Raw genomic sequence first — 11,420 nt, 5'->3', positions numbered from 1 at the left:
TCTCTTAAAAATAAAGGAAGAGACAAAAAAACCCCACCATGATTGCTTTGGGATTAAAGACGACATATCTTTACCATTTTATATGTTTTCAACATTTCAAAAAGGAGCCACTCTACATTAACAGTTTATGTTGAGAGTAAAAACACATTCTCATATATACATTCAGCCTTGCTATAATATATGTTTTGAGAACACAAGATTTGACTGATCTATTAGGGAACAATTTGAACATCATGGGAACTTGGCTTCTGCACAATTTCTTATGTAAGAAATGGTGGGTGAACACAGAAAACCGCACTCTGCCAGTGGAAGCCATTTAAGAATACACAAACACACATATACACACACTTCAGACATCTACCAGCTACCCTGGTTCACTCCGTGTTAGAAGCCATACCCACCCACAGCTGGTGTCTGAAGTTTCCATCAGATTTCAGGTGACCCTGCTTCTACTAATTCACAGAAACAAACTACAATCCTTCCAACATCCATTTCTACAAGCAGACTTCAGGTCTTTTTCAAGGTAAAGTGCCATATTATTTTACGTATTTTGTAACCATTTAACACCTGTAACATGGTGCTAGGATTTTCATTATATTCTTACGTTTTTTACTTTTTAAAAAAAAAAACCTGTTATTGATGTTTTTGAGTCTTGTACCCAACCCCATTTTTTCCCATAAGGCCTGTGGGTTTTATTGGTTTTTTTCACAGTGTGGTGACTTTCAGGAATGCATATGTGGAATCATAGCAGGACTGACTGTTCACATAATGCCTCTGAGAGGTGACCTAAGCAACCTGTACCTCAGAGAGGTGATTGGCGGTCAACAGCGTGAAGTTTAAAACTTAACTTTTCCCGGTATTTTCTCCCCTAACGTGTTCTCAAAGAGAGATAGCTGTAAGAAATAAAGTAATGTGAAGCAACCCTTGTGACAAACGAACCCAGATTTTTGAAACGTTCTGTTTCCATGGAAGCATAACTCTGAGAAACTTCTGGAATAAAGCTAGACACGGAGCAGGAAGAGGACATCATTCACAGTTAACAGCTGGAAGGCACGCCGTTCTCAGTCAAGGGTCCTTCCAGAGAGGTAAGAGTCTACGCAGGTCTCAGTAGGATACCTGGCGCATAGAAAATGCTTGATAACAGTTGGGATTAAGAACAAAAAGTAAACTATACAAACAGATCGAAGGGTGGACGATATTTCGGGAAGAAAGCTCTCTGCAAAGATCCCTGGTGGTCTGAATCCAAATCCTAGGTGAATACCAGCTCCTTGGTCCTGAACAAGCCGGAAACATAGGTGGAGACTCACCAGGAGTCACTGGGAAAACCTTGCTGTCTTTTCTCTCATTGTGTACCCAGGCCTTCTAATTATTGTTGCTATCTCCCATGCTATAAAATATTTTATTGGTTGCATCACTTTGCAGCATTTTGTCGAAAGCTCTTAACTGTCATAAATGCATCCAACCGTCTGCCAACGTGGAATAATAAATAATTATTATGGGAGTGACTGATTTACTTTGAAAAAACATGAAAGGCCTCTAAACCTGGAGTTTCCTGCCCCATATAATGCGCGTGAAAGAAATGAGCATCAGTAATCACTGTCAACAGTCTCTTGTAACTAAGAATTGAATCATTTATCTGTCCAGCATGTGTAAATGATCATCATCACCTCTTCCACGGGAAGGCCTAACGGCAATTTATGATATAAAAATAATAAGATATGAGGGCTTAATAGGAACTGTTTCTTGTTGCTCTACCTGGGAATATGGGGCCCTGGCACCTGCAAGGGTCTCTGGCCCTACAAATTCAGGCATACCATCCAGCTGTTTATAGTTGACTTGCTTATTTGTATATATTTTTTTTACCTTCTTTAACCAAAGCAAAAGCAAAGAGCTTGCCTATTATATTTATGAGCTGACCTTTCCCTATACACTTCAAGGATACTTCCTTTTGCGACCAACAAAGATAATGCCGGGGAGCAAATGAGTTCTAAGCACTGAATAATTGTAAATGTTCTGACATCCCCCGGAAATATTATCAGGGCTCTAAGTTGCTACATATCCATCATGTCTTGGCCAGGAGAGTTTTTGTTTTTCTATTTTTCCCCCCCAAACGAGGCTGATTTTAACTTTAACAGTCCTTGGAATGTGCCAGCTTTCTTAGTTATCTTGACCTTCAGGACGTGTAGACTCCTTTGGATACCCCAAAGACAGACACATTTATAAGTCTGCCAGTACCTAAGTGTGTAAAGTGAATTATTCGTTTTGCCTTCGGGGTGAGTCTTCAAGGATTAACACCCTGAAGGCACAGTGTTCATTCTATGCAGAGGAAAAAAACATACTGTTTATTGCCGAAGGAAGAGATTTTTCGCTTTCTATCCTTGGTAGTTTCCCCAGATAAGCTCCGCCAAGTCAGTTAGAGTCCAAGGTGGTGGCTGTGTATTGAAGCTGGAGGATATAGTCTGGGGAACAGGGAAAGTTGGTGTGCTTACTAGAAGAATGGACAGCCCTACTCCAGCCATTTCGCTCTGTGTCAGTTCTGAGCTGTTGTGCGTTCAAACCAAAAATATCCTCTTAGCTCAGGAAATCCAGTGATGTCTAAGATTTGGTCCCTCTCCGTAAGAAACTCTCTCTAGTGGGCAACATGGGAACGGATACAGATGATTCTTTCTTCCGGTGCAGCTGCTCTACTTCTAAGATTTTTCCCACGCTAGTTAATTTTGCACATATATCCGAACGGTGGTTGCAAAGATAATCTCTGTCGCCTTGTTTATTGGCCATACAGCAGAAACAGCCTAGTAGTCGCTTATCACAGATTGGGAAACGTACCATGTACCATACATTTAGAATACTATGCTGCACTTAAAAAGAAGGAAGTCATCTGTATATCCAGGTGTACAATTTCCTCCCTCCCAAAAGGCCGTATTCTCAGTGAGGCCTTTCCTGACCACTCAGTTTAAGACTGCAACCCCGTTTCTCAATATTTCCTGTCTTCTGACTCCACTTTATTTTCCACAATAACACTCAGGACCGCCTGTCACAATGCATATTGTGCTATCTAACATAATGCATTAAATATACATGGATGGGTTTGATCCTTGAACAGTGCAGAGATTAGGGGGTGCCAACCCCTCGCACAGTCAAAAATCTGTGTAAACCTTTTCACTCCCCCAAACCTTAACTATAGCACTAATAGCCTGCTGTTGACTAGAAGCCTTACTGATAACATAAAGTCTATTAACATGTATTTTGCATGTTCTGTATTACGTCCTCTATTCTTACAATAGAAGAAGCTAGAGAAAAGAAAATGTCTTAAGAACATCATAAGGAAGGGGCGCCTGGGTGGCTCAGTCGGTTGAGCAGCCGACTTCGGCTCAGGTCACGATCTCGCGGTCCGTGAGTTCGAGCCCCGCGTCGGGCTCTGTGCTGATGGCTCAGAGCCTGGAGCCTGTTTCAGATTCTGTGTCTCCCTCTCTCTGACCCTCCCCCGTTCATGCTCTGTCTCTCTCTGTCTCAAAAATAAATAAACGTTAAAAAAAAATTTTTTTTTTAAAAGAACATCATAAGGAAGAGAAAATGCATTTAGCATACTGTGCTGTAGTTAGGGGAAAAGGCAAGGTGAGGAAATGTGTACGGCATCCTCATTTGGGTACCAGTGTCGCAGATGTATGTGCTGCACAGAGGGCCTCCAGAGGGACAGTCGAGAGAATGGAGAAAGTGGTCTTCTCTGGGGAGAAGCAGCAGGGTAGGAGGGTTTAAAAGTGAGGCGGAGACTTGGGTTCTCAGGCATCTCCTCTCGGAAACTCTGACTTTTTGTTTACTATGTGCTTATTTGCTTTTTGAAATTAGTTTTAGAATCATGAGTGCAACTGAGGTCTGGCATGGTTGTGTGCTGGACATATATGGGAGTAATACCTAGATTATTCATTTACAGCTTCAAATCCAGATGCCTACAGGGACCCAGGTGTGACAACTGGGATAGCAGCAGGCAGGTGTGAGAAAAATGCCTGGGAATATTGATCACATGCCAGAAATTATGTGCTTTCTTCCATTTTCCTTGAAATACACAGCATTCTTTGTCTATCTTTTGCTTCCCGCTTGTCCGAAGACATTGTCGTAAATACTTCTTTGCTTAAAAAAAAAACAAAAACAAGCGTGCACATGCCACGGTAAATAGGTCTCGACTCTGGCTTCCACTGTGGTTTACCGAGGGCACCTGCCAGTTGGCTAGAGGATGACCTCTCTTTGATTCTAGCTTGTGGCCAGGCAGGATTTCTGACTCAGTCTTGCAAGATCTTCTGAATTTTCAAGAGAAACTAAAAACTCGAAGCGTTCCTTTAAAATCTGCTACATAATCAAGTGGGGTTTATCACAGGATTGCAGGCCCGATTCAACCCTCAAAAATCAATCACTGCAATTCATCGCAATATATGATCCTATCGATGGATACAGAGGAAGCATTTGGCAAAGTTCAGCATCCACTTGTAATAAAAATTCTCAGAATAGTAGGAATAGAAGGGGAACATAATAAAGAGTATCTATGAAACCAACATCATATCGAATGCTTTCTCTTGAGTAGAGACTAGTCAAGGATGCCCACTCTTACACTCCTAATCAATATTGTACTGTAAGCCCTAACAAATTAAATAAGTCTAGAAAAAGAAATAAAAGGTGTCCAGATTTAAACAAAAAAATAAAACTAAACTTATCCACAAATAGTATAATTTTCCTCACAGAAAAATCACAAGGAGCCTAAAAAAAGCTCCTAGCACCAAGTGAGTTTAGCAAGGTTGCAGAATAAAAGATCAATATATAAAATCGATTGCATTACTAGATACTAGCAATGAACAAACTACTGTAAATAAAATATTTTCAAACAGTACCGTTTAGAATAGCTCCCCCAAATGAAAATAGAGACATAAATCTGACAAAATAGGTGCCGGGTCAGAATTCATAAATTACACAATGCTGATGAATGAGAACAAAAAGTGCCCAAATAGAGAGAAAGGCATACTGTGCCCATGGAGCAAAAGAGTCAATGTAGCTAACGTGCCAATTCTCCCAAAATTGATTCACAGATTTAATGCAGTGCCAATCCAAATCCCAGCAAGGTTCTTTGTAGGCACACACTAACTGATTACAAAATGTATATGGGAAGATAAGGAGCTAGAATAGTCAAGACAATTTTGAAAAAGAACAAAGTTAGAGGACTCACACTACCAAATTTGAAGAGGTACTAGAAAGCTATGGTAGTCAAGATAGGATGGCATTTATGAAAACATAGTCACTGGCCAATGGAATAGCATTCAAAAATCCAGAAGTTCTCTGGTGCACATAAATATCAACAGATTTTTAGCCTTTTGACAACAATGCAATGGAGGAAAGATAGCCCTCTTGACAAATGGTGCTGTAAGAAAATGGACATCCATATGCAAACAAAACAAAACAGAAAACCTTGACTCACACCTTACACTAGATACAATTAATGTGAAATGGAGACCCAAATACAAAATATAATACTATAAAACTCTTAGAGGCCAAGGCAGAACTAAATCTTCATGGCTTTGGCTTAGGCAAAGACATCTTAAATTTGACCTCAAAGGCACCATACAAAAAAAAAATGATAAATAGAAAAATGATAGGGACTTTATCAAAATGGAACACTTCTTTTTCCCCCCCATTTTTCCATGAAGAGCACGATGAAGAGAGTAAAAAGAAAGCCACAGGCTGGGGGAAATTATTTGTGTATCATATACACAACAAAAGGCTTGCATCTAAAATACATTTAGAAAAACGACTTAGAAAATAGAATAAGTAAATAAGCAACCTAATTTAAAAAACCAGACACCATACTTGAACAAATACTTCACCAAAGAAGATATATGATGCCAAATGAACACAAGAATAGATGTGCCGTGTCATTACTTATTAGAAAAACCCAAATTAAAAAAACAATGAGACACTACTATATAACTATTAGAATGATTCAAATAAAAAATGCTGGCAATATCAAGTGTCAGTGAGGATGTAGAGAAACAGGAATTCTCCCACACATTTTGCTAGAAGGAGTACAAAATGGCATGGTCACTCTGGGAAACGCTCTGGCATTTCCTGAAAAAGTGAAAAACACGCTTACCATATGACCCAGCAATCCTACTTCCAGAAATCTATAGCAGAGAACTGAAAACATGTACATACAAAACAAAGTCTATAGGAGCGTTATTCATAATTGTCCAAAACTTGAAAGAGCTCAAATATCCTTCAGTGGACAAATGGACAAACCAACAGTGGTAAAATCCGTACAATGGAATACTTTTCGGAAACAAAAAAGAGCAAGTTGTTGACCCCTACAACATAGATGGATCTCAAATGCATTATGCTAAGTAGAATAACTCAGTTTAAAAAGGTTATATGACTGGGGGCGCCTGGGGGGGGGGGCTCAGTTGGTTAAGCATCTGACTCTAGATTTCAGCTTGGGTCACGATCTCGTGGGATCGAACCCCGTGTCGGGTTCCATGCTGACAGTGAGGAGCGTGCGTGGGATTCTGTCTCTCCCTCTCTCTCTCCCTCTCCCCTGTTCTCTCTCTCTCAAAAATAAATAAATAAACTTTTTAAAAATGTCATCAAAAAGGTTATATAACTGTGAAATTGTATTATATGACATACTAAACAGGCAAAACTTTGGAAACAGCAGATCTGGTTGTTAGGGGTTAGGAGTGGGGGAGGGGCTTGGGTGTCAGAGAGAAGCATGAAGGGGTTCTTTAGGATGCTGGACTTGTTCTATATCCTGGGTGCAGTGCGTCTAACAACGCACGCATGTGTCAAAATTCAGATGAAAAGAAGTGTACAACAAAAAAGTGAATTGTGCTGTCGGCAAATTTAAAATATTACCAAATTACTTCCAGAAAGTAGGCAAAAATAAACCTCAATCAAATTAAACACACAAAACACAGATACGTTAGAGGCCAAATGAGACCCATCTGTAGGCTCAATCCCACCCATGGAACTCCAGTTCACAGTCTCTGACCTGGACAAGTAGTGTGTTCAAGACAGACTGTACTTAAGACTTGATGTGACCCAATTTCTTGACATGAAGCCCAGAGAGGGAAAGACAACCATGAGAGACACACAGCTAATCCAAACGGTGCTAGCCCTGAAGTCAAGTTGCCTCACTCCTGCTCGTATATGGTACATCTTTTGATATCAGGTGTAGATGGAAACTTGAACCCGACTGCCATCCTAACATACAACATAACTCCCAAACACAGATTTTTTTTTTTTTTTTGAGGAAGAATAGCGGGGGCAAGAAATTAACCTCACAAGGAAAAAAGGCAAACTCCTTAAGGTTCAGCGTTTACAGGAAGCGTATTAAAAATGATGACCTCAGCAAATAACTCGTGAGAGTCCGAGGACGACAGATGTAGAAGGATTTAACTGTGGAAGTAATTGTGTCCAAAAAATTAGCAGTTTTATAGGGATGGCTGTGGGCCCTGACGGGTCCCCAGCAGAGACGTGTCTGCGCCGGGCTGCTATTGATTCTGAAACAATCTTGCACATGATAAATGAGGATGTGCTTAGGAGAGGATTCAGTCACGGGAGCCCCCAGATCAATCAGCTTGTCAACTGGCAGACGAAATTCAATTTTTATTCTTAGTAAACTCTTATTTGGTGGCAGACCATTGTTTCTGTGGAAATTGCTTCACAAAGGCCGAGGGGCAGGCGTGCGAACATGGAAAAAGATCATCGTTTCAAAGCATGTTAAAAGGGAAGATTTGGGGTTTATGACCAGGAGTGAGGAAATGTGATTATGGGGCAGTAGCTACCACGGTCCGCCTTTTTTGCCCAAAAGGATTAGTTAGGGCCGGTTCTCTGTGTCCTGTACAGAATGGATTTTCTTCCTCACCATCTGACCAACCATCTTGGAAGAAAACTCCCTTCAAAATGGGACCTCCGGCTTTGCAGACAAAACCCAACAACCCCATGACAGAGCTAAATTCCACGGATTCTATGGAGACCTTCTCTATTCAGTTGGTTTAAAACCTAGGAAATGGCCACTTGAGTAAGTTAAAAAAAAAAAAAAAAGTCAAAATCAACAATTTTATATGGTTGACTCAAATAAGTCTCCTCTCTTTTCTTGTCTTACTTTGCCATGATATTGGGAATTTCTAGGCACTTTTTCTTCTCATAACCTTTCAAAGTCACCCAAGAAATTAATTTTAGGACTGGGTTTAGGGCCTAGGATTCTTGCCTTCCATACCAAAGTCCTTTACACTATTCTTTGATGCCTCCCTCCAAAGACAGAAATGGTCCTCCACTTGGCTGTCAGCCCTCAAATCAATCCCTACACTGTGTATACGCATGTGCAAATGCGCACGTATGTATACAGAGCACCTGCACTGTCCCAGGCAGTGAACGGCGTACTCACGTTGTTCCGACAGCCTGCTTGGCAACATCAGATAATTCCAAGTGGGCACAGCGCTACCAAGTCCATGTTCAAGAACTCTATGCAAGCAGCACATCACGAAGGACCCGATGGAACATGAAAGATAGGCATAGAAAGGGTCCCTGAGGATATGGCTCCTACATTTAGACCTGAGGCATGGAGGTGAGTGAGAAGACAAGGGTCAAGTGAGGAGGGAGGCCTGTGGTGTCTAGAGAGATCATTCCAGAGAAAACTGCGTGTGCAAAGGCGCAGAGGTGGGAGCTGACACAGCTTTAGGGGGACATAAAAGAAGGTCCATATGTCTAGAAAAGTATAAAAACAAAACAAAACAAAACAAGAGGGGAAGTATTATAAGACAAGGGTGGTAAAAAAGACAGTCCGGGATCATACAGGATCCTGGAGACTTGACATACCCATAGATCCTTTTGCTTTAAGATGTAAAGGTTGAGCAAGAACTTCCCTGAGCTTTTTGTCTCATTCAGACACACACAAGCAGAAGAGCAGGGGGATAGGGAGGGTGAGTACTCTGCTATTTTCTAGGTCTCCTGAAGAGAGAATTGAGCCCAGATATTCTATCAAGAATGTTTCTGAAGTTTTCTGACTTCAAAATACTTAATACTCAACCACCCAGTAACAACTCCTCCATAGACTGGCAGGCCTCAGGCTGCTCCCAGGTCCTGCCTCCACTTCTATCCTTCTTAAGTGAAAGGACACAGGGCACAGTGTCCCCACAAGGACACTGTGGCCCCAGCAGGTACTTCCAAACTCCTGCCAGGAACTCATCCACTCAGTTCAACCAGGGATTCCAGGCCCACTCAACTTCACTGCCCAAGAGGATGTATGTGGCTTTGAAGAAATTTACCAAACATTTTCTCCACCAATCCTGTGCAGAGATACAATGTGCTGAGAAAATGTCTGCTGACGCTGAGCCAACAAAGAGGTTCAATTTTCCTTCAGATCATCGAGAAACCTGACGTCGATGACCGAGAACACGGGCTTATACAGTATTCATTACACTTGGGGAAAATAAATGGAGCTCGGCCATTACTGAACTTACAGAAATTAGATACTGACACAAACAACCTTCACTTATGTGACTTCCTTGGGACCATTAAGTGAGAAGGCACAGAAACTCCATCAAAGCACACGCAACCGACTTGTACAAGATGAAGGCCCCTGTTGAAGCATGATGGTATCATTTTTGATTAGAGCTAAAATTCAGGCTGGCTTTTCCAAAACTTTTGTCTCCTCTAGCCAATAGTATGATACAAAGATCTTTTAGCTTCTTTTACTGTTTCCATAAGCAATAGTAGAATGTTTCCTCTCTCTCTCTCTCTCTCTCTCTATCTCTATCTTCTACTCTTTCCAATAGTGTGAGATCTCCGATCCTCCCATCCAAAAATGAGCCATGACTATACTGGTTGGGTCTCTTTGAAGAAATGGCAACAAAGAAACAACTTGTTTACTGGATAATTTGATAGAAGTGAACCTCATCTCTAATTTTTAATAATACCTGTTTTGTAGGGAGCTTTTAAAGCTAAAACATCCAGATAATGAGTTTAACCATGCAAAGGAATTTTCAGTGCTACCCTTAGCCCTGGGCCTCAAAGTGTCTCTACTCTGGCTCCCTCTGGCCAAAATACCACTGAGGCCAAGGAATTGGATCTGTGCAGAATACTATCTCCTCCTTGGACCACACTCCACATCCCCAGGACCCTGAAACACCCTTAATCAGTCACCCCTGATCTGCTTCTGGGGATCTGCTTTTCCGAGGGTGGGATGGTACTACCCCAAGTATATACCCCTGTACCTGAAGGGGTAGCTCATTAAAGAGACAGAGGAAGAGACTAGAAATGCAGGCCAGACTGTCCACACTCAAGAGCTAAAGCCTCCCTCTATGTGGGAGGAAGCTGGCGAAGGAAACGAAGGTAGATATTACTGAGTACCACAGGAGGAGCTAGAACTCCACTCTCAGGGAACAGCCACACGCCATCGTGCAACTCTGCGAAATTGTGATTTATATTTGTCAAGGACAGAATATGTTAAGCAGTTTGTTAGCTTGACTTATAATTTTACATATTGAGGCATATGGCGTATAGGCCTCTTTCGCCTCCTTTCTCCAAGCCCCAACACATGTTACGAGGGAGCCCAGAGTGTCCACGTTAGTTATATCATCCTTAGTCACCTGTATGAGGTGGCACTGATAATCCCCAAGCAAGAGTGATTTAAAAGCTTTTCTGTCTGGCTTCAGAATTTTGCATTTAAAATTCCACGTAGAGGCACCTGGGTGGCTCAGTCGGTGTAGCGTCTGACTCCTGGTTTCAGCTCAGGTCATGATCCCACGGTTCATGAGATCGAGCCCCGTGTTGGGCTCTGCACTGACAGTGTGGAGCCAGTTTGGCAGTCTCTCTTTCCCTCTCTCCCTGCCCCTCCCCTGTTTGTGCTCTCTCTCTCTCTCTCTCTCTCTCTCTCTCTCAAAATAAATATTTAAAATTCCATGCATCATGATGTTTGAACAGGTTATTCAAGTATATACTGTGCATGATACAGATAGTATATACATTATGTGTGTGTGTGTGTGTGTGTGTGTGTGTGTGTGTAGAAAAGGAAAAAGTCTCCATTTTTCCTCTGTTCTCTACTCCCAAAACACTCGCCATGGCACCCGCCTGGCATGTAGATGTGTTCACCAACTGGAAGTTCTCCAAACTCTGTAGCTCAGGTATTTTTATGGAGGCTTCATTACACAGGCCTTCACCACTAACTCAATCTCTAGCCCTTCTCCTTCCCCGAGGACGGGGCTGAAATGTCTAAGCTTCCAATCATAACTTTGTCTTTCGGACGACCAGCCTCCATCCTGAAGGTATCTGGGGCCTCAAGCGTCACGTCAGTAGAATAAAAATTATCCTATCACCTTACAATTTCTAAGGAATTTAGGAGCTCTGTGTCAGGAACCAAAGAAGAGACCAAACATCAGACCAAA

At 41.8% G+C, this 11,420-nt stretch overlaps 1 long non-coding RNA gene across 2 annotated transcripts in view; it reads left to right on the top strand.

Annotated features, from left to right (window-relative positions):
• Positions 1-742: 742 nt before the first annotated feature.
• LOC147573471 (uncharacterized) overlaps positions 743-11,420 on the top strand; it is a 73,870-nt gene continuing 63,192 nt past the window's right edge. For both annotated transcript variants that reach the window (XR_015244805.1, XR_015244804.1), the window contains exon 1: positions 743-1,085. This is a non-coding gene — a long non-coding RNA (uncharacterized LOC147573471). The remainder of the gene's footprint in view (positions 1,086-11,420) is intronic.

Source organism: Puma concolor, chromosome E2, assembly GCF_028749965.1.
Source record: "Puma concolor isolate L17-30 chromosome E2, mPumCon1.1.hap2, whole genome shotgun sequence".
Taxonomy (NCBI): Eukaryota; Metazoa; Chordata; class Mammalia; order Carnivora; family Felidae; genus Puma; species Puma concolor.
This window is presented reverse-complemented; position numbering and strand designations above follow the sequence as displayed.